Below are 26,393 nucleotides of genomic sequence, written 5' to 3' on the forward strand. Positions count from 1 at the left end.
TAATATGGATTTGTTTCCTGGCATATCAGGTATATCCCCATACACTGCTCTGTGTCTGGTATTTTAAGAGTCTTGTGAAGTATGCAAACACCTACTTGGAACAAGGTTCTTAGCTTGATGTATGCATGTACCACACACGCACCTGTACACCCATGTCTACATAGCCCAAAAAAACTCTTCGTGTCTTCCTTGTTAAAGATGTTGAGAAATCTCTGTCATTTTTGGGTGGCTGGATCTGGTTTCTAATTTGCAAAAGCAGAGAATTTTGCTCACAACTAACAGATTGTTTCACAGAATGCCGCGTGGGCGAGAAAACATGCACAGCACTGTTAAAACACCGCATACAGGGGCAGGATTATTTTTACCAACTTTACCACAAAATTTGACACTCCCCAACTGCAAGTAACACCAGAAACAGGAACAATTTAATCAAACCGAATCGTCATGTTTGGGGAATGTATATCTCTATCTACTCCCCTTGCAAAAGAAATATTGCAGAGACAAAGAAATAGATTTTGATAAATCAGATTTAAAAAAAAAAGCACAAAACAACAACAACAACAAAACCCAATGAATTACAAGGGCTGGATAAATTACCATGGCTTCTTATTATCACAAATTAACGTGTACAGTTAGTCGTGTGAGAGATGAATTTGATTGACTCATCAGTGACAGTGCAATCTAACTATAAGAAGCTGTGCTGGTCCACGAAGCAGCTGGTCCTGAGCAAGACCCAAGATAATCCCAGATATAGGTCTGCTGGGCCAGCTCCTAAAGCACCATGCACTCTCCTTTGAAAATCTGTCCATAAATATAATAATTGCAGATGCTAGGCACTACAGCATAATGTCAATACGCCCAACATTCATAAACACTACTATCTCTGTATTTTCCAAAAACATCTCCTATTTAGCTGCTTTGCAGTTCATTCAAGGTTGCAATCTACTTTATATTTCCACTGAGACAAGTGTTTCAGTTCGTATTTTCTCTCAGAAATGCAATTAAAACCTGTATATTACCGCAGCATATGCAACCAATGGTATATTTCAATCTGTAGGTTTTACTGAATTTCAGATGACAGTAACAAGTATTCTAATCTGTATCAAAACACCAAACTAGCAGGTATTAGGAGGTAGCCTGGATTGATTCCTGACGTCAAACTCAGCGGCCCCAGTGAGGTCAAATCCTGATATGAACTCAGAATTACTGGGGACATTTTTTTGCCAACGTGTGCAGGCAAACGAAGGCAGCAATGACTGCAATATTCCAGTCTGATTTACAAAGGAGGAATTTCACAGACTTGCTAATGTTCATTGCTGATTTCTACCAATGCAAGGAAGAAATCTCAAGCAGATTTGTTTAACTCATCATCAGTTCCTCAAAATCTACAATCTAGACTTGCTGTTGTACAAAAGCATTACTGATTTTTTCTTCTGAGCAGGTGTCAACAAAATACTCAAATGACATTATTCAGGTGTAACTTGAAAAAATTATATTTTCCAGGTATTAATTTCAGTATACTATTGGAAAATGCAAGACTACTCAAATAAAATGCAAAATACTTCATTCCTTTCTTTCCCAATAGCATTGACTGATTGCCAGTGGCTGTGGGATTGCCTGGCCTCACGAAGGCAGTGATGCTCCCATGTCTGCCACCCAAATGGTTCCAGGGGGAGCACACCCTGCATGGAAATGCCCTCCTCAGACACAGAACCCACAGACTCGGAGACCTGCGTGTGGATTGCTGCCAGATTGCCATATTATCTGCTCTGTGTTTTTTTTCAAACATTTACATGACAAGATGAGACAGACAAATAGATCTTCATTCAGATGGCATGAATCTTTATTCATTGCCAGCAGCGCATCTACTCAGCTCACATTCTTAAAGACACATTAAATAAAATTTATGTTGTGTTACTGTACAGCCAAAATGCTAATCCTAGTTTATGGACATTAATCCACCATCTTCGTCTTCCTTAGAAGTACCTCACAGAATTACAGAATCACAGAATCATCTACACAAATGAAGCTGACATATTATGATTTGAAATTGATAGAAGTACAGGAAGAATCAAGTCAGATTTCTTTCTCGTCAAAGTTGGAGGACATGAATGACAAATAAACCTCAATTCATTTACTCAAATTTTTTCCTTATCCTCTTGGTGTATTTAAATATTTCTTCAACATCAACTGTGTCTTTCCTTATAGATGTGTAATTCTTTATCAATATGTAAAGTAAACTTTGCCTTAAGAAAGGCGTTGCATTGATCATATAGTGTGCTTTTGACTTTGAGAATTTGTTTTGCAACCCAAGCATGTGATTGTTTGATTACTACTGTGAATTAGAACCTGGGCACATACATCATCCATTTCTATTCTGCATACACAATATTATTCAGTAAAACACAAACTGAAAATACGAATACATACATTTTCCAATTTGAGTCAAAATCATAATGAGTCATTATCAGTTAGAAGAAAGTCACTGACTCAGCTCACTCAAACACGTGTGCACCCCCTTCAGAGCAAGAGATCCAGAGGGGGGCAGCCCAAAGACCTCACACTCACCGATTCACACAAGTTGTGTATCAAAACACTTTAAATAAAATCTCAAAGAAAATGTCATTGCTCTCAACCTTCTCAGCACCTTTCATAGCCCCTGGTGTCCAAATTGTTTTCAGTCAGTTCAGCACATCTCTAGTGTATAATTTGTTTTATTCGGTGGAATTTCCTGTCATGTCTTGTCACATCAGTCCCAGAATGGCTCACTGCCTTAAAGAGATACAGAACAGTCTACGGTAAAGGGGAAATGTCAGAGAACACCACAGTCACAGCTGTCTCGATGCAAAGGGAAACATTCACATGGAATAGCTCTCTCTGAACCCCAGAAAAATGCAGACTTCAAGAGATGCAGAGATTGTTTTGTATTGCGATGGAAAATGAAAACGTAGAGCAAGAGTTCTTTACATCAAAATAGACAGCAAAAGGCAATTTGAGTATATCCCATTGGGGTGAAATGGAGAAACCCAGAGTGTAAGTTCCTCAGACTCACATTTAATGCAGAAATCATTGTGCATGCTGAGATTTTAGCTTGCTTTTCGATCAGCATAAGAGAAAGAGGTAAAACTCGTGTCAAGTTGTGTTCTCTGCATTCCACCTGAACCCACTTCCTCTGGGGTATCTCACATTTAAAGCTTACAGCGGTGTTCAATTTGTTGAACAATTTAACAATCAACTAGTGAAATATTTTCTATTTCCTCAGAAATTATGGAATCACTTCCTCAGACAGGGAAAGAAAAAAAAAACACAGTTCTGAGTCTGCTAACAGCAACACAGCCTAATAACATGAGTTTATCCAGGTTAGAAACAGTAGCTTTGCACCACAGAATTGATTGGGTGAAGGTCTGTGGACAGAAAATCAAATTGGATTATGATGTTTCCTTCTGATCTTTTACACTATGAATCTGTGGTTCAGCCCTCAGCTTTAGTTTGCACACAATGACGTTTGGCTGAAGACCATTTATATTTTTATTAATACCACTGGTCTATGTCTTCCCTTCTTGTTGGTAAAGCTCCTTTAGCAACACTAATTTCACCAAGGATATGGGATATATAATTTGTAAAAAATTACCTTATTGGTGCAGAAATACTTTTGAAGAGTCTATGCAATGCTGTTACATACATCCATGCTGCTAATTCATGCTTATTTAGAGAAGAGAACATTCAGTCAGTAATTCAGTGATGACAAAGCTGACAAAATGTGTGAGTTCAAACACAGGCAGCCAGCTTGAGAAAAACCTTACGATAAACTTTAGCCATTCTTTAGGGGACAGAAAAATGCATTAGCCCCACGGTACTCTGCATTCACACAGCCTGGTGGAATAGGAAACAATACCAAAAATAATTACAAGCTTGGAAGTTCAGAGCAGGGAGAGAGAAATCAAACATTCAGATGGGAGGGAGGTGCGTGGTCGGCCCCTACCCACAGTGGGGTTCCCCTCTGCTCTGGGGAGACCCAGGTGCCACCAGAAGTAACCCTACAGCAGACCAGGTGAGACTAAGGTCAAGACAATGGATAAACGGGCTTTTATGTCACTGTGAGGGAAACAAAGTGCACAGCAGAGGAAAGTGAGGCACAGACAATTGCAGGGAGATTGTGATGGCGTAACCAGACGTGATTTGGGAAGTCTGACCACAGGAAAGAAGAGAAAAATTTGAGCACATCCCGAGGTTGAAAACAGGGTAATAAACATGCTACGAAGTGCTGAACTCAGTGCTGTGTCAGATTCTTCCATTAGCTGAAATACAGCACTGGCATTAAAGAAGTCCCCGTTTTCCCAATTAGAATCCAAGGCTGTAAAAAATGCTTGCTAAGAAAATGTAAGGAAATTTCACGATGTGGTAAAGGATAACGAGCTCAGTCTCAAAAAGTCAAAGAATTGTTTTTTAAAAATATTCACAAATGTTCTGGCAAACCAGAAGATATAACACCCAGGGATTCTCATAGAGGATTCAGTTTCCAAACAGTCACGCAGCTGGGTTAGGTTTTATAAGGATCCATCTTACAAGGCACCAGTTAACCTCCTGTGGGCATACACATTTCTGCATGAAACATACACCACACCACCCAGCACATGACAAGATCATTTGGCACTTTTCAAAAGAGATCAGAAGAGGAGGGAAAAAAATAAAAAAATAAAAAAAATAAGCTCCCTGCCTCCACCCCGAGCATCTGAACATGACCTGTTCTTGGACGCTGTCCCAAAGAGCTCTGTGAGGGAGATCCAGCAGGGCAGAATTATCCTAGATTTACATTTCACTAATTCCTGCTTTAAAGTGATGTGATGCAGAAGTCCCTCTGGGGGCCTCAAGGAGTGAGGGAGGGTAGGGCAGAATTCAGCATCTCTTTGCTTTAAAGAACAGGAGCATCTTCTCATTGGCATCCCAAGGTTAAAAAGCATCCTGCTGGAGGTTGCTTTTGAATTCAGGCAGCAACACAGCCAAGGCAAGCTTCCCCTGCTAGGAAAGCTTGCACATTTCATTTTGCTAGGATAATTAGTTCTGAGCTACTCTAATTGTAAATAAATAAATAAATAAATAAAATTTAAAAAATCTTATTCTCTGCTTCATTTTTGCAAAATGTCAGTAACTCACGCCTGTCAGGTTCCCTCGACCTGGGAATATGCTGTGCTTGCATATTGGAAAATATTGAGCAAGTGTGTCAACACAGTTTACTAATTTAGCTGTTTCTGTCCTCCTCTCTCTACACAGCTCTTTTGGCTGCCTGTTGTAATTAGTAACTGTCAAGCATGTCTCACTTTGTCTATACCTCATGTCACATTAACAGCAGCTTATTTTAACTGATTCTCAGTCAAGAAGATCACCAGAGATCCCACAAGTTATCTTTTACTATGTGCATGCTGTAAGATTTCTACCCTGCTGAGATAGAAAGATGCCCCTTTAGATGATCAGGTAATGACGGCTGACACGCTTGCTGGCACCGAGCTGTGTGATATATGATTCAAATGGCAATACAATTTGGTATTTGACATTAATTCTCCATTAGTATGCATCATTCTATAGATTCTTGGCATTTCATCCAAAAGTTACCTTCAAAATAGAAAAAAATATCTATCTATATAATAGGGCGATAGACCTAATGAGCAAAGGGTGTCTTAGTAACATTGTTTATATATTGCTTCATTATTCATTTTCTTATAGGTGCCTTATTAAAATTGGAAAACAGAGGCAAAATGACTATAGGAGAGCTTCATAAAGATAGTTAGCATTTCATTTTTCTGTGCCAATTTCTTTCAAACGCTGAAACACTAGACAGTACTGTTTGTCAAAACTGACTACAACAACTCATTTTTATCCTTAAAATTTCATCTCCCCACTTACTTAAGGAATGAAACATTCAAAATATTTAGTGCAAAATAACAAAGCTATGACTTCCCGAGGTCTACTCTTAATTGTACATCACATGTCCAACAGGACAGCCCCAGGAAATTGTATTAAGAAAATGAAGGATTGCAGTATAATATGGACATCTGAAGAGTATGTTCCTTGCATACAGGTCTTCAAAGTCTAGCTTCTACCGAGAGCTAATGGTCTGTGAGTAAATTAGTGCCATGAACATCTTTTACATCATATTACCCCAGGGAGACCTTAGACCTACTAACTTCAGAATATGAAAGATGTATTAAATGTGTTCTGACTATTGACTGTCAGGTTTATACTTGTCAAAACTGCCTCAGACAACAAAAAATTATAGACAATGTTTTGATCCCGATGATACTCATGCAGAAATTGCCTTTACTTAATCTTCTTGTCTTTGAGAAATAAAACTCATAGCAAGAGCATAATCACTGAGACAAGAAAAATATATATTTTTTTGTCTTGTATGTGTTACTAATTATTCAACATTTTTTCCACGCTATGGAAAAGAACTCTTTGCTATCAGTGTACTGACTACCATAAGCCAAGCACTTTACCACCTTTTTACTCCCTTTTCTGGATTGTGCTTTATTGTGATAGTTTGTGAAGAATTACTGGGATGTGGTAGGTTTTCTATTAAATTTTCTGGTAAAGATAATCTTATAGCATATGTATTGTACCTTCTGTTTCTGAAACATCCACTTCTCAGCTAGTGGCAAAGTAAATGCAAATACACGACTGGGAAGACAAAATAAAAGGAGGCTAAGGGGAGTGAAGTAAGAGAAAGAAACAGGTAACCCATTGTCTGGAGAGAAAGAATAATGTCTGGTTTCTTTTATTTTGAGCAAGCAATGGGAAGCAACGTGCATGCAGCTGAAAAGCTAAATACATTTACATGTAATTTTATAAGGTTGAGCACTAAACCACTGCTGAAAGTGAAGTATTCTGTAAGGAAATATATGCCTTTTATCTCCTTTACATCATGTTGAGAAAAAAATAAAAATAAAAATAAAAAAAACCACCTACAACAGCACAAACATTATAAAACACCTTCCATTAGCCGTGAGCACAGTGCACTTAATCTGTCTGAGGAACCTGGGCTTGAAAGTAACCCCAGGTTTCAGTCTCACCCTGCATGTCACAGCCGGGAGGATGGCAGCGGTGATGCCTCAGCCGGTGGGCGATGGCAGACGCTGCACAGAGCATCACTTACACGCAGCCTTCGGGAACGAGCTCTGAGACCTTGGTGCTCAGCCTCGCTCTCTGCCTCTGCACTACGGTGACAGCTTATGAGAGGTGATGGAGGTGAGACTCAAGAGAAAAAGAATGGCCTCTTACAAAAGAAGCAAAGAATCTGATTTCTGAAAGGACTATGGAAAGCTAACTGGAAGCATCTCTGACTCGAAGTCTTCAAGAGAACCTCCTTTTTAGGGTCAAATTGGATGGGCTTAAAACATACCTGAAAATCCACTTGCAGAAATGCACCTGCTTCCTCTGGGTAAAATAAACACAAGTGCATGGCCTGATAAAAATATCAAGTATATCAGCTTGGGGTAGCTGGAGCTTTTGGCTTACCAAGTAAGTTCAGAAGTAAATACTGCTCCCTTTATGTGTCCCAACTTAACGCTGATATTCAGGGACCACATCCCAGGATTGGTCACTGCTTTTTCATCACAGCTGCCAATAAAACCATTAACTAACAACTAATTCAGCTGCAGGTGTACGTAAATGTGGAGTATAAACCAATGAAAAGGGGAAAAGATGACCTTCCACTTCTTTCAAGGGCCATCAGAAACTCATTGATTAGTAATCAGCGTAAATTTAACTTGTAAACTCAGATGCCAAATCCGTAGCTTGCTGCCTATCCCAAGAGTCATTTTTCTGTTTACAAAAACCATCCAGCCTGCTAGAAATATTGATAAAAGAATGAGACTCAAATGTTCTTTACAGTGGTACCAAGACAGCAGCCTTGAAATCCATTTCTGTTTTTAAGGCATAGCTTGTTTTACAGAAAAAAATGTCAAAAGGTCAATTAATATTCATCAAAACATCTGTCTTCTTCCACTCTCTTTTAAAGGCTGAACACCAACCACAGTCTCTGTGTTACCTTGCCAAAAGCAAAAAATCATTTTGTCTATTTCCTAGGATATAAAACGTTATTCAGTACATCAAACAGTTTCTCTGAATTCTGTCATCTTTGAAACCGAAAAATTTATATGAATGTAACTTTATCTGGTGATAACTAGGTTCATACTGTTGGTTGGTTTTGGTAGGAAAAATACACAGCCCTAACTGAAATAGTTAAGCCAGCATCAAAATTATGTTCAGACAAAATGCATAAATACTTTCTGAACAGGGTAATGCAGTCATGTTATTCAGAAGACATGGATCATTTTGTATCTGTGTCTGATGAATACCATCCTTCAGGTGTACCTGTACAGCAGGCTGTCCAGGTGAATATCAAAGCAGAAAAATAAACACATTACTTGCTTAATTTTACAAAAATGAGCAGAATTAACCTGGCAGAGTAGAAATATATGATTAGACTCAAATAATTTATACCTTAAGTTACCTGAGCACATTTTGCAGCCTTTTATGAAAAGGAGAAAAGAAAACCCAACCCAAAAAGCACAGATGAGCTTTCTCCTTCACCCCACTTTAGCCTCTTGCAGCCACAGAGACTACTCTCACTGGGTAATTTGAAAGCGCTGCCTGTTGAAGTAAAACAATTCTGCAGCTTTGCTTACCTAGTATTGTCTTAGAAACCATTAGGCAGAGGTAGTCACAGTCCTTGCCAGGAAACTTGCTGTGAAAGGAGAAAATTTCCCTGATTGCTTCAAAGCCTCATCCAAAGCCAAACAAAAAGAGAAGAGTAGCAGGGCAGGATGGAGGCAACAAACTAGGGTTCCCTTATTCCAGCCATGAGTCCCTGCCAATGCCATTGGGTCCCAGATACCACTATGACATAATACAGGAGCTAGAATAGAAATATAAGAAAAAGGAACCAAACTGAGGAGCAAGGAAGAGCTAAGCAATCCATTTCTCCACCTCACAGTCCCACTTTTGGGACGCTGCTACAGCTATCACTGTGTCACAGCATAAAAAGGAAAAAGAGCAGGTGCCGATCTTCCTTCTCTTCTGTGAGGAAACATGACACAGCAGAGTCTCACAGTAAATCCTTTATCTTCACACTAAGGTCTTCTGACATTTTAAATATCAGCCATAATGATTAACATCTCTCCTTTAAGCCAGAAGCTAAAATCCACCAGTCTGCCACACACGGTGACACCTTTAAACACTCGCACACTTCAGCAGTTACTAATTTTCTAATCCAGTACCTGGCTATGACATTTTGACAAGTTTGCAAAGGATTTGCTGAACTACTTATTAGTTCAATGTATAAAAAGTATTCTTTTTCTCAATACCTTTCCAAAATAACTTCTGAGTACATTTTATACGTGATTTTCTAAAGTAGCTTTCCCATCGCTCTGCTTTCATGTGCCAGAAGAGCCTAATGGTACTTGCGGCATTCAAGCGACTTAGAACATCTAATTACCTCAACATTATTTCGAGTAATAGCAAACTATTTTCTCTCTAAGTTCTGTTAAGCAATACAGTCATTAGGCAAATGGATGGATCAAGAATTTGCAATGGCATTTGCAGTGATTTAAAGTGGATACCATTGGAGCTATTCAATGGCTCGTGTAAAACAGGAATATGGCCTGAAGCTGCTTTGTATTTGATAGATGTCTGCGTCACAAACATCACCATAAAAAAAAAAGCCATGCTGTGGGTGTTTTAATAAAAAGGTAAAGACACGATAATGGAAAAAATCCTTGGAGGTAAATAGTTGGGGATAGGGTGAAGGCTGTGTGAGGATGCTGTCACTGCCTTTCGGCGTGCAAGTTCAGGGGGAAAGCAAGAGCTCAGTCCAGTACCATCAGCAACTACTAAATTAGTTATAGAAAACATGTTCTAATTGAATTAACTCAGAGTCTCTATATAGTGGCTGTATTATTCCTTCTCCCTGAAGTTCTCCTAGGTCAAGTGATTGTTTTCCCATTCTCGGAATAATGATAGGCTATTTTATGGAACTGAAGAATCCAAGAAGCATTTTATTATCTTGAAGGCAGACTGGATCATGTGTTAGCTCTAGGACAAACTACAGGCTGTTTTAATACGGCAACAATGAAAACTAGAATCATTCACAGTGGGGCAGCATTTGGCGAGCATTGTTAGCTAAAATGTTGGCAGTGTAATTATTATGCCACACTAAGACAGACCCAGCACTGCACAAACATTGCATTTCCCCAGAAGACGTTACAAAGTATTTGAACTTGCAGAGAGGCAGGCGAAAAGGAGATTAAAAATGACCTTCCAAAAGTCATAAAGTAGATCAAAAGCACTGGAAAACAGGAATGGTACTCAGACTTTAAGCTCAACTCAGAGGCCCACGTATCGACTTAAGCATCCTTATTTGAACTGCGGGTCTGGTCCGCACGTAGCACTGCTCACTTGGCCACAAGGCAGTGCTTCACAGGCTAAACGGTGTCTCAGGTGCATTCAGATGCATCTTAGGTGACTCCAAAGTGATCCCAGCAGGATTCAGCCCTTACGCTTTCAGGAAGGGAGCATCATTCCTACCCAGATCCATACGGCTATCCCCTGCACCTCAGGGTCATAGGTTATGCTTTGGGGGATTCAGCAGCGCCCAGCTGAATTCAGCTCGTGAACTGGTTTTGATTCATCATGGATTTAATTTCTTTTCAAATATGTCCCAAATATGACCTTCAGCTATTATAGTTTATATCTGTAGTTTATTATAGTTTACTCTAGTTTATATCTGTAATTCAAGAAGAGAACCCAGGTCCTAAATGAATTTAAAAGTTTCCCTCTCTCTTTTTGTCTGTCAAAGAAAAAAGTAATGAGTTTGGTTATTCCAGTAAAATATACCAATATGTTAAAGGACATAAATGTGATGATAGTCATGATATAAAGTTCAAGGAGTATAAAAATTGTATTATGATTATGGAAATAATGCATTTATAAAGTATGCGGAGACAATTCTCTTTGAGAATCATAGAATCATAGAATATCCTGAGTTGGAAGGGACCCTTAAGGATCATCAAGTCCAACTCTTGATGCCGCACAGGTCTACCCAAAAGTTCAGACCATGTGACTAAGTGCACAGTCCAATCTCTTCTTAAATTCAGACAGGCTCGGTGCAGTGACCACTTCCCTGGGGAGCCTGTTCCAGTGTGCAACCACCCTCTCTGTGAAGAACCCCCTCCTGATGTCGAGCCTAAATTTCCCCTGCCTCAGCTTAACCCCGTTCCCGCAGGTCCTGTCACTGGTGTTAATGGAGAAAAGGTCTCCTGCCTCTCAACACCCCCTTACGAGGAAGTTGTAGACTGTGATGAGGTCTCCCCTCAGCCTCCTCTTCTCCAGGCTGAACAGGCCCAGTGACCTCAGCCGTTCCTCGAGAGTTTTGTTTTTAATTAAAAAATCATTTTTTAAACAATACATCCCATTTTAATCTACATTTTTCCTTTGTGATGTTTAGCTTGTTTCAGAGCACTGCAGAGGGATGGCAGGTTTAGCCCACAGAGTATCCATGAAGCAGCTACACAGTCAAGAAGGGGATCAGACTTTGAAAATACAAAGATATCACAGGAGAATTCATTTTATGATGTGACCGCTCCATTAATCATGTCCCCACAGCTGGACAGGATACTCATTTTGGACTGAGACTGTCCAAGAGTAACTGAATGGAAGCATCCCACCCCAAAACTGACACATGCTGATTTCAAAAGAAATCGTCTATGCAGTGCCAAGGAAGTTACTACGTCTGTGCCCGCACTGTTTCACTTCGTACCTTGGCATTTTTAAAAGAAGTTTATTGATCTTTGTATAGTTGTAAGATCAGACGTATATGGGCTTTTTATAATAATAAGTAAAATTATTTAGAAAAGCATCTAAGACGCTCCAAGAAGATGTCAAGAACTGCGAGAAACATAAGTAAAATAAGAGATATCATGGGTTGAAACATGCTCACCGTTAGCAAGAAGAGGAGATTGTTGCTTTATTTGTTTTAACCCAATTCCAACACCATTTTCTCTGCAGGCTCAGATTGTATCACTCCCAGTAATGCTCCCGGGTGCCATCTGGTGTTTTATTTTTACATTGCAATTCTTGTTAGGGGAATATTCTCTGCAGATGTACTTTATCGTTGTGTTCAGCTAAATGCGAAAAAAAAAATCACAGAACAACAGTTGTAAACTGTTGCTTTGGTCTAGGCAAAATGAAACTTGGAGTCTTTCCAGTACCAGTTCTTGGACATTGCAAATACGTGTAATAGTACACACTGCACCTCCTGCAACATAAAAAATTACAGATGACCTTACTCATTTTAGCCCCAAATTTAACTCTGCCCCATCTGGACCTTTTTAAAAATAACATAAAAGATGAATAAAGAGTATGATACCCTTAAACGTAATTCCAGTCACCGGCATTCTCCTGCTGCACTTCAGACAAGGCTTTTGTTGTGTCCTTTATTCATTTAAGGCTTTGCTGTCTGGCTTGAAGGCCAAGCTACATGTGGGGTTTGGCAGGCACGTTGCAATGTTCCAGCACCCAGACAGAGGAGCAGAAGTGATTTCACTTTCCCCCTGTATAAATAGATAGATGCTCCTGTATTTCCATACTTTCTTTTAAAAGTGAAATTATTCTAAAACTAAAGGTCAAACATGTCAGGTAGAATTATATTGAGACAGACAGCATTAGGCCTGATCGCCCTGCTTCCTTTTAAACAGAAGTCAATGGGAATTTTGTGCATTTAAAGAAGATAAAATTGGGCCTTTTATTATGGCCATCCTGTGAGCTTCTTTCTCACACTGCTGAATAGTTACTCAATGGAATAGTGCCATTGACTGTAATGAAGCTATTCCAATATAGTGCTAAAGGAGTGACTGAGTCAACCTCAAATGTCTCAGAAGGATCTTGATTGCCTCGCAGGAGGCTACCGAAGTACTGGAGAAAAATTTCTCCAGGTTTCTTATGTGACACTTTCTCTGTGCCACTGCACTGAGGGCAAACTGATGAAAGGTTTGGCACCAGGTCCCACAGCTCAGAAACTCAGGGATTCTGGGGTGGGATCAGCTGCCAAAATAGAGATGCCTCTTTAATAGACTGCAGGATAGCCAAGCCATTCGTAGAGACCAGCAGAGGACACAGGACCTCGGGGAGCTCTTTGTCCCTCTGGAGTGCAGAGAGGCAGACCAGCCTAAATCCCAGGGGGTGGGCAGGTACCCAGGCACCCGCTTTCCCCGTGGGCACTCAAGTGCAGTTTTCCCATTATGTAGCACACATGGGGGGCACAGATCTGCACACCAATGTAATATACAACAAATTTGTGCATGCATGTATATCTTTCCCAGCTAAAACCATCTTGAGTTTTGTTCTGTTTGTGAATTCATATGCAGTTTATCACAATCTGTCCTAATGATCTAAGAAAATTTGTATCTTAAGTAAAAAGGAAGTAACTGAAAGAAACAAAACCGCTCTGTGACAAATTGTAACCAAAAGGAAATGATTGCTGAGTACACCATGTTTAAATCCCCAAGAGCAGAAAAAAAAAAGTACAAGATTTCAGCTACTGACAGAGACAATAATTTCTAATTATCAGTAACTGCTCATATGTGATTAGCGCAGACCTAACAAATGATCATATGTTTACAGCATTTATTTTGTTCTTTCTGCTGAAGGTGTCTGTGTAGGAATTATATGTTACCATTGCTTTGCACATAAACATTTCTTCATGAAAAAGGACAAGCCTAACTCCCTTGCCGGTACAGTCTCCAGTCTTCTGACTTACTCAGGTATGTAAATACCATGGATCATTGTGACATAATTTCTCTTTAAAAAAATAATTAACATGAGAATGAAGTTTACTATATATATTATCAACACCAAGAAACTGATTATCCACCAAGTAAAGGCAATGATGCACCAGTGGGTAACTGATCAAGTTAAATCTTTTTTTTTTTTTTTCCTCCAAATCTAACAGCAATATGGTCTTTTCACTATTTCTACTTTTAAAACACATGAAATTTTCAGGAAAAAAAAAATGATGAAATTTGAAGGCAAGTTTAACTTGTAGATAATATATACCCATAGTGCTGATGCATTGCAGTGACTGCCACTGCTCATGTACGATTCCTAGAGCTTACACAGGGCAGCCTAGGTGACTGATTGTGGAGCTGTAAAACCAGGGATAACAGTGGGCCTGAGATATTTCACCACACTATGGGGGCCACAGCAACAACACCTAGCACTCTTCCACATAGATAATGCAGTGAGGAGATTATTTTTAGGCTGGTAAACTTTAAATTGTTTTGCTATGCAAAACTTCCCGAATTCCCACTTATTTATACCTAAATACCGACACAGCTCCCTCTGCAGTAGAAGCTGAGCATGGAAGTCCATTTCACCACGTAAGCACTAGGCTTGCTGGCTGGGGAGAGACAAATCTCCCGTTTCCTGGTAATCCTTTCCCTCGTTTTGACAAGTTTATGAATTAAATACCCCTATCACTCACGCCATTTGCACGATCTACCCAAACGGCCGTCACGCTGCTCTCAGAGTACATCCTAGCAGATCAGGTCCCAGAGTAATATCTTTCTAACACTTCAGTAATTCCATTCGCAGGGCTTTATGGGTTTAAAAGCAATGCTATTCCTGCAGAGAGTTACCCCAACTATTTCCTACAGCGCAGGAGCTGTAAGGTCACGAAGCGACTGAGCCTACCCTTGTTTCATAAGCAGCTTCCTTCAACAGCTGTAATATCTGGGACGAGTGCTCGGAGAGTGTCATTTGGCCTCACTGAGTGATTCATTGTGTACTGGAAAACTGCTCTGCATTCTTCTGGATGTCTTCGCAGCGTAGACAGGACAAAGCCCCATTTAGCTGGAAGCCCAGCATAGTGGCTCATTATTCACCTGCCACGGCAGGCACAATATTGTGAGGGCTTCTAGACAATGGTGAAAATTTCCACCTACTTTTTATAGGAACACACTCCATTTTCTACTTTTGTATCCCGAGGAACAGAAGCTGCATACAGAGAGACTGAGTGTAGGGAAATAGAAGTCTTTTTTTTTTTTTTTTATCCTATAATAAAAGAAAAATAAATTGCCATAGTGCTCTGATAACTGCCACAGGATGCTCAGGGCCCAATGATCCTGCCTCAGCATCAATAACACATGGGGGGGAGCGAGGGAGGGAGGGAGAAGGAGGGGGAGAGAAGGAGGCAGAGGAGAGATGGAAATAAACCACTCAACTCTCCCCAGCCTCTGATTCCGGCAGAGCTCTGGCAGCCCTGGCAGCTCCGCATGCCCCTGACCAGCAGCCATGCCGGCGGGACCCCTGCCTGCCGTCGGGTGGCCAGACGTGCCCTGTGCCTGCTCAGCCCTCTGCCCCAGCCCCTCGCAGCCAGATCTCACGGGAGGATCATTCCACGTCTTTAATCTTCTTCTTACACCCAGTGCAGAAGCTTTCTCTGATTTGGGGATGAATACATTTCAAATGCCACACCAAAGCAAATGTGCTCTCTCCAAAAGCGCTGCATTCAACAGCCGGGTTTTTCCTAAAGTATATTTTTGCTCAGAGCAGTAATAATTCAATAAAACTAAGAGGTGCCTTTAACAGTTTTCCTCTCAAATGTGTGTCCTGTAATACACTGCTGCACAGGGATATCCTCAGTGCTTTTGTGAAGGCTTTTAGCAGAGAAAGATTTCTACCTCAGCAGGGAAGTAAACAGTATCAGCAGGCTCTACAGCAGTCCCCTAAATGGCACCTGCATTTAATTTCTACATAGTCCTTCCAGCACTCTTTGTCTTTGTTTTGGTTGCCACCTCCTCATTTGTCAAACTCATCACTGTCACATTTTCAGGAGGCGTACGTTCCAGCAAGGCATATATTCTAGCTACATTCACTTACTGCCTGCCCGCGTTGCAAAGATCATAAAAAGGTATTTGGGAAACAAACGCTTCAAAAACCCATGCTGCATCCCTGCGGAGACTGCCACCTACTTCTTATCAAGCCAAAGCATGCCATATGTTTTAAGGGCTTTTAACCTCTTTTCTTCCTTGTACAGCTCTGTACTCGAAATCGCGCTCCTGGTTCTGCTGCTGTAGGACTTGCTTGTGGCTGGGTGGGAAGGGAAGAAAGGGAGGGGAGAAGGAAGGGAAAGAGATTGTACAGCCAAAGGGGGGTGCTTCTCTAATGTAACCCACAATATGAGTGACTGTTTCTTTGGCTCAGGTGGAGAGGAGTGTTCTCTGCATTAAACCTGTCCATGCAGGGAGGCTGTTGCAGGACAGTCGCGCTGCAGAGACGCTCTCCTATAGCAGGGGGTTCCCCACTGCATGCAAGTGACTCGTGAAAACATTACAATCCATTTACAAATCCCCTCAGGGAAAAGTGTGTACACCTTCTCTTTTTGTGTCATCCCAAAAGGCCAGGAGAAACCGCCCTATGTCCAGGAAAAGTGGGGGCTTTAGCATCACAGTGACACATCACTGCTATCGGTTTTCTTGTGTGCAGTTGTTGGTAAATCACAAATCTCACCACGCTTGGTGTCATTTCTTAAGCCTCAGCTTCTGAAGCCAAAGGCTACATGAAAATTTCAGCTAATGTCTTTCTAAGCTTTGTGATCGCTGAATACGCCTTGGAAAGGTGAAGGTAAAAATTTGGGAAAAAAGATGCAAATTAAAATAGCTCAAGGCATTTTTTCTATAATCTCAAATAGGGGGCATGGTGAGGGCAGCAAGTCATTTCCAACTTTTTATTCCTATAACTGGGGGAAAAAATCAATTTATTAGTGTATTATGATTTAATTAATAAAAAGAACATCTACATAAATCATTTGGAATCCTGATTTATAATTAATATCAAAATAAACCCCCACAAGCATTAAAATAATACATGCATTACACTGTTTGGCATGTTTATTTCATATGAACACCAATTTATGCATTAGCTACAATGCTAATTAGAACTTTGCTGCTGTACTGTCTGATACTTTAAAGATTTAAACGAGACTAATGTTTAATTGTGGAAGATCAAGTAGATAATTCATATTGTGGCTTTCTTAATCCAATGTTAATACGATCTGTAAGGAAATGAACTACCTCTCCTCCAGTACATCGCCCCAAAATTTAAGTGAATACATGTTCCCATTCAGGTAATGACAAACACAGGAAATTATAAAATTCTTCAGAAAGAAACAGTGTGAATTTTATCTTTGCATTACAGATAATGCATACTTAAGTGAAATTTCTGCCATGAGAAGCATGAGAGGATCCTATGGAATAGTGCCATAGAAATCCACAGAATTTAGTAGTTCACTGTGTCACTTTAAAGTCTTCCTTAAAAAATCTTTCTGCTTCTACTGCAGCGGATATTTTTTCTGTGCTAATCACATAAACTATCAAATCAATCCCTTTGATTTCAAAGGGATGAAGATTTCACCCCCTTTTTGTGGTAGTTTTCAGGAGGGTTTTTAAGCCGCCATAAAGAGACTTTTCCTCATTTCCATATGAACATGCATTTTCATGTTCTTTCTCTGAAACTCCGGCTAGATTTTCTATGTGGTTTTCAGATTTATAGGACCTGTGGGGACTGTCTGTCTGTATCACTCTAAAGAAATTATATTAAAACAACATTAAGGCTGCTGTGTCAAAGGCTCAGAGGTTAGGAAACACCAGAATTAAGTTAAACTCATCTAATTTGGCCTCCTATGCAAATGCCTTATGAAACTGTCTACGGTCTGTAATTACATGCTCCCATCTACCCCAAGCCTGCTTCAGAGCATGGGCGAACATAGGTCCTCCATCAACCAGCTGCAGCAGCTCTCTGTGCAAGACAAAATAATGCATTTCTCTTAAACCTTGTCTTGTCAAACTGCCACGAGGTCCTCACTGAGCTTTTTGCACAAAATTCAGCCTGAAGCTGATACCAGCATAGATCGCTCTGAATTAAAGTAAAAAAAAAAAAAATGTAAATGGGTAAAGCAACTTTATCTCTAGGAATCCCTGCCTTCCGTACCTGTAATGAAGCTGTGACAAAGCTGCATGCCATGATGGGAAGGCAAAGGAGCCGTGGACACCGTGCGGCACCAGCTGGCACGATGCTGGTGACTGCCACAAGTGAAAACTGCTTCACAGAGGCTGGTGATTGCGGAGTACTTCTTCACAAAGCACCCCGGGATTAAAGGTGTCGCTTTGTGAAAAAAAGGAAGAAAAAAGTACAGATGTACAGCATCAACACAGTGTGTTCTGTGACTGTCGTGTACCATGAATTATTAACTATTTTGGAAGTGTAAATATTTATGGTTATTGTTCAAAGGAGCAGACTGCCTTCTGCTCTAGTCTTTAACTTTACATTAGTTTGCTGCTACCTACACTTAAGCTTCATTGGATCTTCCACTTTAAATGACAACTTTTTCTGCAGTGCTTAACTTCTCCCACAACACTCACTGTGATTTACGACCGACACTCTCGTTCTAAATAGAAATACAAAGAGGCTGAGTCAGTTCAAAGATGATGTGCAAAGGTAAAAAATAAATAAGGTGTGCCTTTTTTTTCCACTCTTAAAAAGTTTGCTTTGGTTTTCAAAACAGTTTCAAAATACACAGGATTCTCTTGTTTTTCACAACAGAAATGTGGGCCAGGAAGATTCTACAGAAGCTGGGAAAATAAGGAACTTCATCAATTCAAAGCAGTCAGACAGATTTTGACTTCAAAAGTATGAATACTAAAAACAAAAATGATTTTAGACACCTAAAGTCCTATTCTCCTAGGTAAAGGTAGGACCCCAACGTAGATAACCGAGGTATTGTTTCCTGGCCCCTAAAAAGCAAAGCTCTGGATGAGCTAAGTCAAGCATTCCCCTTCACCCAAGATAAGCAAAAGTAAATTTAAGAAGATTAAAGTTCTAAACTTCATTAAAGTTCTAAAGTTCATCATTTTTTGCATACATGAAGAAAACCATAGCCCATTTTTTCTTTTTTTTTCCCCAAATCATATGTAAAATTACTTTCTGATATTTATAGTAGGCACTTTAGCCAACATGCCTCATATTACCGTAATAAAATCACTAAAAGATACTTGCATACTAATGTACACATCTCAGTAAATAAATACAGAATGTATTCATGTTGATACAAGATACCTGCTTGCCTCACCAGTGGTAAAACCTAACATGGCTATGGGGAAATGCTGCCTTCCACTCGCCCATGCCGGCATCACCCTGCTGCTCCTCTGGCCCCTTTGCTGCCCTCTGCCCCCTTGCCAGCCCCCGGCCACTTGTCCAGGCTGGGGCTCCCCTGCTGAGAGTTGGGGTGAAGCTGAGCAGCACCAGGGGGATACAGGAGCACAAGGCCAAAGACAATGTCTCTGAGCTCTTCCACAGCCTGCCTGCATTCTTCCTGCATGAATTACAGGCAGCTGAAGCAAAACACGTAGTTTGGCAGCAATGTGTTATCTCTTCGATAAATTCTGTGTTGGAAGTATGCTCCTGTATGCTATTTCCCTTGATTTCAATTGCTGTGCAGGTTAGGATTTTTCACTTTCCCTAAAAAAACTAAAGAGTACCATAAATATTTGTCTGGAGCAACACAGAGGCTGTGGGCAGGAAGACTGATGTAACATGGCAGAAGCACTTCTGAAGGCTTGATTGTAATCCTCAGTGTTGAATTGCTATTAAATTTTTATAGAAATACTGGATTAAATGGGGTTTTTTACTTCTTTCTTTTTGAAGAATTTTGCACATCTTTATCGCTAAAACACTCTGTGATGTACAAAGTAACAAGGACTTTCAATTCTAATGATGATGTTTTTCTGCCTTTTCTACTTCCCGTGTTTCTGTCAATCTGAGGAACAAAAATGAAGTCAGTTCACTCTGATTTCAGTTGGGTTCAAGTTAATTTCATCTCAGGCAATCTTGTGTTATCTCATGAGAGAGTATCTGAGATGCAGAAATCTAAAGAAGAATTATAGCTTAATAAATATTAATAAGATTAAAAATCCATAAAATGTACCCTTAGCTTTTATTTTATCTTGCTTTGATTTACAAAATCTAAAAATTCATCTTAATTTCATCTAGCAATGATTCTTTCATATACGACATGCATTTTCTGTATCACCATTTTACCAATGATTTCAGCTACCGCAAGGGTAACTCCCAAGCACAAAGTAATCAGTAGGTTACTACAAGCCTGTCTTATAATTATTTAATCTGAATACCATTTCGTTAAAAATAAATAACACAGCTTCTTTCTTCCTGAGAGGGAGAGAGAGGGAGAAAGAATCTACAGCTTCCTCCCAAAAATATATTGGGAACTGGAGTTGCTTAGCTGCTACGCTGCACCTGGAGCAGAATTTTAACACTGTATGTACTGCTACATGCACAAAAACACAGATGTAGCCAAGAAGGCAGTCCTATCAGCAAAGTATTCAATTTTTAAAATGCTAGTAATTTTAATTGTGGAAACCAATAAAACATATTTTCAAAGTGGAAAATGCTTGAAAGATATTCTTTTTTTAGCATTTTTTAAAGAAAATACAGTTTTTTAATCAATGAGGGTGAGTGCTCTTTCACTATTCACAAGAAATGAGGGCAAGAGCACAGCAGAATCTGGATTACATCAGCCCTGCAGCAAGATAAGGTCAATTAGGGATCAGATTTTTGCTAATTCAGGTCTATGTTTCATTACTGGGAGGAATTACTCTGATTCACTAAGTGAGAGCAAAACAATAACGCAGTTCATTCCTGCCTACCACAGAGCATAAAATGAGTATGGATATTGAAAAGCCACGCTCATGGAAACCCTGGAATTAATGCACTTGTCATTGTATTCTGCACAATCTAGATTCCCGTGAAAAAAATTCTGGGCCATTAAAATAACACAGAAAACTTTGAATAGGTACAATGCTGCATCTGCTGCCAGAACAAATGGCACGATGACTCCAAGAAATACATAAAAGTCATTTTAATTATCTTTTCTTTGAAGGAGGCATTGGCTCAAGCCAGACAGGTTGAATCCAAATCTTACTTTTTGCAAAGCTCAAGGTGAAACCCAGATGTGCTGTTAAGGCCCTCACTACTTCCAGAGTCAGTTATCAGGGATATCAGCGCTTCCCATGAAACTGCTAAGCACTTAACATCTGCTCCGACAGTCAGCATTTCGGGCGCGTTGCTGGATCTGTGAAGTCTCACACCAAATGCAGCGAACAAATAATGAGCACTTCCTATGGGGAACAGCATTGCGGCAGTGCCAGGTGCAAACCCACAAGATCAAAGGGAGGTGTGGGCAGTGTTCACAGCTCACCAAACATTGCATTTTTCCCATTTTTCTGAGCCGAAAGCATGATAGGTGCAATACAGCTTGTCCTGTAGCTTTAGTATCTTTAACGCTACAATTCAAATCTGAACCTAATTTTTGTGGAATTTTTTCCTAATATTTCCAGCCTTCCCTGAACATCCTTCTAAATAGACACCAATACAAAGCTGTAAAGGTGACACAGTAAAAATATAACTGAAGTTGGTGATTTCATAAAAGCAATTAGCACTTGCTCATGTTGCAAAGGGTGGCAGTCTCCCTGCTGCTCTGGCAGGGAAACTTGCATTGCAGTCAAACGTTCTGTTCTTTATGCTATGTTGTTATAACAGGCAAGTACAAGGTTGCTGATTGTGTATTCATTCCCATGTATAGCTTTTGGCTGATCATTTTGTCTACAGACTTTGCTTTTCTGTCTCAAAATATTCCACCTTACAGTTAGTGAAAAGAAAGTTACAGTAAATAAGCAAATTAAAGCAACTCCAAGTACAGAAGGCCAACAGCAATGTCTTTTTTGCTACATCTATGCAGGGTGAAAGTACACGAACATACAAATATTTGGCTGGCTCAGAATTCAGACAGTGACTGTAGTTATGCCTACATTATAACAACATTTTAAGTTGATTTACAGACATTTTATAGCTGCTTTAAACAGCCAAAGCAATGTCCATGGGCTATCTGGTCCTTAGGAGACATCCTTCCAGTTTCAGCAAACTAGGGGACAAATTCTGCTCCCATAACAGTAAGTGGCAATTTTGCCATCAGACAGGTCTTTAAATTAATGGCTAAATTGCAGTGCCCCTGGATAATCCCCAGGATCAGCAACTGCTCTCCTGCTTAAAATTAGGAGCATGCGTAAGTGAGGGTCTTAGCTGGGTGCAGATTGAGTCCTGCAGCACGCGGCCACAGCTCCTCACTGGAGGCATCATCAGGAAAGTGATGCCTGCGACCAGGCACAAGTGGGCTACAGCAGCCCTTTCCACTGAGCAAAGGGCTAGGGAAAAAAAAAAAAAAAAGAAAAAAAAAACTTTTTTTTTGAGGCAACAATTTGTATTTTTTTAACATGCATTTTTATGTGCTATGGCTGATTATTCTATCATACATTGTACAGCTTTGTATTTCTTTACTTCGAGTGATCTCTGTAGCAGCAGTTGTAGCCCGTGGTGCAGTCGTACAGAACGCTGTGAGGCACGCCACCACACAATGCCGTACACCATAACAGAGTCACTGGGAAATAATGTCAGCCTTTGTGGACTTCTGTATGCGAAGTCTCACCTATTCACCTCTGCTTACGCTGAGTTGTGTATACACACTTCTATTCTTTGTGCTTATCCTTTCACGCATCTAAAAATAAAATCACATTAGAGGAAAAGCAGAAAATGATAATGGACCTGCACGAGAATAGCGACAAAGTTCAAAAAGCAGCTCCAGCGTGCAGCTGACGCAGCGACGTGCCATCACACTGCCTCGGGAAGGCCAGGCGTGCCCTGGCTGCTGTCACTGCACCAAAGAAAACCCTGTGCTAGGTGCTGAATCTGTCATTGCATCCTCAAAACGGGCCATTTTGCTTTGCTTTGTGTGGATTTTGGGAATGGTCCCTCACTGGCTCACACACGAAGTAGCCACGGTGGGAGAGAGACCTGTAGGTCCTCATTTGAGACGTGCGCTCGCTTCTGCCACCCATTGAGTTAAATGATTACATTCAGGACCTGAAAGAGCACCACTAAGATGCTGAGTGGTAAACACACAAATCAGGTCAATCCTTTTGCTTTCCTTGTAATCCCTGTACGTTATTTGTTACTGGCTTTTACTGCTGCCTCCTTCTCCTCTTCCAGCACTCTGTGCACGCATCCAAGCGCCCCTGCTCTCCTTCTCCTTCACGCCATGTATTATGGCAATCCCTTCTTATCAAAACTCCTGTATTCTGCTCTACTTTACTACATCCACCGGCTTTATATCTTCGCCTCTGTTGTCTTTTCTTCACTGTAAATTCTCTAGAGCAGGGAACTTGTTTTCTCCAAGTTTGTACTAAAGCCTGTAAATTTACAGCACTCTAGGAATGTTTGATAACAGCACGTAAATAATTAATAAAAGCTGCAGCAATCCTTTCTTTTGCTGTATTTGGAAGCTGTAAGGCTGCAAGTCAAGTGGGAGGCAGAAAATATTTCATGGGCTAAGATAAGACTTGAGTCTCGCCCCTGTAGGGGGTAACTGACTGACAAATACTTGCATTTAGGAAAGATCAGGATTAAGTTGTGCAGGAATTAAAGACAAGAAGCATTGCCTCAGTGACGTGAGCCATAAAAGCAGCCCAGGAGCATCATAAACAGCCTGGCCCAAAAAATAAAGGATGCTGAAGGGATAAAAAGAATGGGATGTTTTAACTTCGGCTCTGCAACGGCATGTAGTCTCTTTCCCTCTCTGTGTGTGACTTTGCAGAAGTCCACTCTTTTGTCCTAGTTTCTCTATCTTCAATATAAAGGAAAATTTTAAAAGCAATAGTGGCAAATGAATAGCTCAGGATGTTTTAGCCCTAAAGAGGTAGTAAATGTTTCTAAAATGAAGAAAGAAAAAAAAAAAACAGAGGTGGAAACATGAAAAAGAAATAAAGACAAGTCAGGCAGAATAATAACTGTGAGATCAGGAAGCACGGAAAATATGAAGAAGAAGGTAAAAGAGATTTGTTATTATAGGAGAGCCCATGATGCAAGATAGGTATAAAATTATTTAAAGAAAATAAGGATGAAGGAAAAAAAGTCAAAGAAAGGGAAAAGACATTTATCTATCCAGGCACAATTTTCAAAATCTTCTACATAACATTCAAATCCCCTGTACCTACATTAAATTTACGGGTGTTCATCTTTTAGAAATGGAGATTTGGTCTTGGCCTTGCTAAACTTGAATTTCGTGATTGACTTTTATGTGGCCAGGAGTTTACCCACTGAGTGCAAATGGGTACAGGTGCTTTCAGCTGGAGCACAATAGAAAAGCCTTTATGGATTTTCGTGCCTTCAAAATAATCAATAATGTAATCCCGACGCTTATGTCAGTTTTCCAGCTAAATATCCTAGTTTATGAAGGCAATCAAGTACTTTGGCACCAAAGAATTGTAACTGCACTCAAAGAAATTTGAACCTGAAAAGTGCAGGGACAAAACCAGAAGACACTATGTCTGGCACTGAATGCTTAATCAGGCGAAACATCATAAAAACACAGCAAAAAATAATTGTCAAGGGCAGTAAATTACTTGATTTTAGTGCAGTGAAGTCTTCAGAATTAGTTCTTTTTTAGAACAGAGACATAATGACTAGTTTCAGAATAGATATTGGCACAGCAGGGCACACAAAAGCCCTGATTAGCCGCTGTATGATGGGATCTTTAGTTAATATTTGTTCTATTTTGGTGTTGAATTCTGACCTTTCCTCTTTGACTTCAGTTGGTCAAATCTAAACCTTTCTGAATTTATTTAATACCAGATAACTGTTTCTAAATTGCCAGAATGTTAGGTCACGTGCTCCCATTAAGGATGGAGAATAAAATGCACTTTGCAGTGTTTTTCTGTCACTTTTCAACTTCAGCTAATTCTGAAGTAGCAAGATGCGTAACAGATGTAACATCATTTGTGATGCAACAGCTCTTGAACCAATTTTGGGGAAAGAAAAAGAAAAAAGAAAAAAGGACCAATTAAAACATATTAGTCTGGTTCTAACCAAGGAGCAAGGCCCGATACTGGGCTCCCCCTAGGTACCATGAATCTTGAGCCTGATTCTGATGTCCTTCCCCTTTACTTAAAGAAGATCTGGCATTCTGCAATCTCAAACCTGCACTTCTCTGCAGTCCTCAGTGAGAAAAGAAGGGGATAAAATCTTGTTCCAGATTTTAATACTAGACTAAGCCAGCAGAAGCTTCTTTGTTAACTCCTAAGTCGGTGATCATCCTGCAGCTTTTTTCACCTCTTTGCATATAGAGTAAATACATGGGAAAATATTTCTTGATATTTCAGAGCTCTAACTGCTGCATGGGAGCCTCCTCACCAATTGATTTACATCCACAACTCCTCTTCCAACAGCTTCCTTCCCAAATTAAACATGCTAATGATTTTCTATGCAAAATTTAACAACCTAATAGGCTGAACAAGTCAAATGAAAATACACTAATTGTTGCCTTTGATGTACACTATTCAGCCAATTCTTTCATGAAAACAGTATACTAGCATTAGCTGTAATACTTACTAAAATATATATTAAAAAGAGAAGCTCATAAATATATATACATACATGCTAAGAAAATGACACTGCAGGCTGTAGAAAACACAACTTTGACGCTTAGAACTGACGAGATTGGCTATTATACACTGGAAAATGTTTTTCACAGGAACCCTGAAAACAAACAGCTAAAGAATGAATCAACCTTTATCTGAATTAGCTAGTGTTTGTTCATAACACTGGGTTTATGCAATAAAAGTAGTCCAAATAAGATTACAGACAAAACAATAAATACAGAATGACATGAGAGATAATAAAAAGATGGTGACAGAACAGAAGGCTTCTGCCTAACCCCAGGTATCTGAAATAAGTTCCCCAAGATGCCTCCCAATTGCTTTAAAAATGAGATTTCCATGTGCGTGTGTTTGTTTTTTTTTCTCCTAGAGTACATGCAGTGAGGTGTGGTTTAGCTTAGGAAGAGCGTCACAGAGAGTTTCACTGTACAGATTGGTACCGATCCTGTCCTCCAGCCCAGGTCTGAAGGTGATGCTCAGCGCCACTGCAGTCCTAACAGATGTAAAGAAAACAGAGAGGCAAACAAACAATAATAGTATAAATATTCTCTAAAGAAATACAGTGACATGATATTACTTTCTATTGCTTTGTCTTTAAGAGTTTGCTTATAATGATCTGATAATCTAATCTAATTGATCTCTCCAAGTACTTCTGTGGCTCTAATCACTACAGTATCTGATTAGTGGAACAGATCCATACTTAAATCTCCAGATTTAATAACTAAATCTATACTTGAAATAGAGTCACGCAAGTTCACCAGAGGAGAGGGCCAGACGCTGCTT

At 39.9% G+C, this 26,393-nt stretch overlaps 1 protein-coding gene across 10 annotated transcripts in view; it reads right to left on the reverse strand.

Moving 5' to 3' along the window:
- Positions 1-26,393, reverse strand: part of NLGN1 (neuroligin 1) — a 383,440-nt gene that overhangs the window by 263,864 nt on the left and 93,183 nt on the right. The window contains exon 1 of one of the 10 annotated variants that reach the window (XM_083848859.1): positions 7,397-7,418. The exons of the other annotated variants lie outside the window; for them this stretch is intronic. The gene's annotated coding sequence lies outside the window, so the exon portion shown is untranslated. Of the gene's footprint in view, positions 1-7,396; positions 7,419-26,393 lie in introns of those variants that run through there. 10 annotated transcript variants of the gene reach the window in all.

The sequence above is a fragment of the Anser anser genome, assembly GCF_964211835.1.
Source record: "Anser anser genome assembly, chromosome: 9".
In the NCBI taxonomy this organism is placed as follows: domain Eukaryota; kingdom Metazoa; phylum Chordata; class Aves; order Anseriformes; family Anatidae; genus Anser; species Anser anser.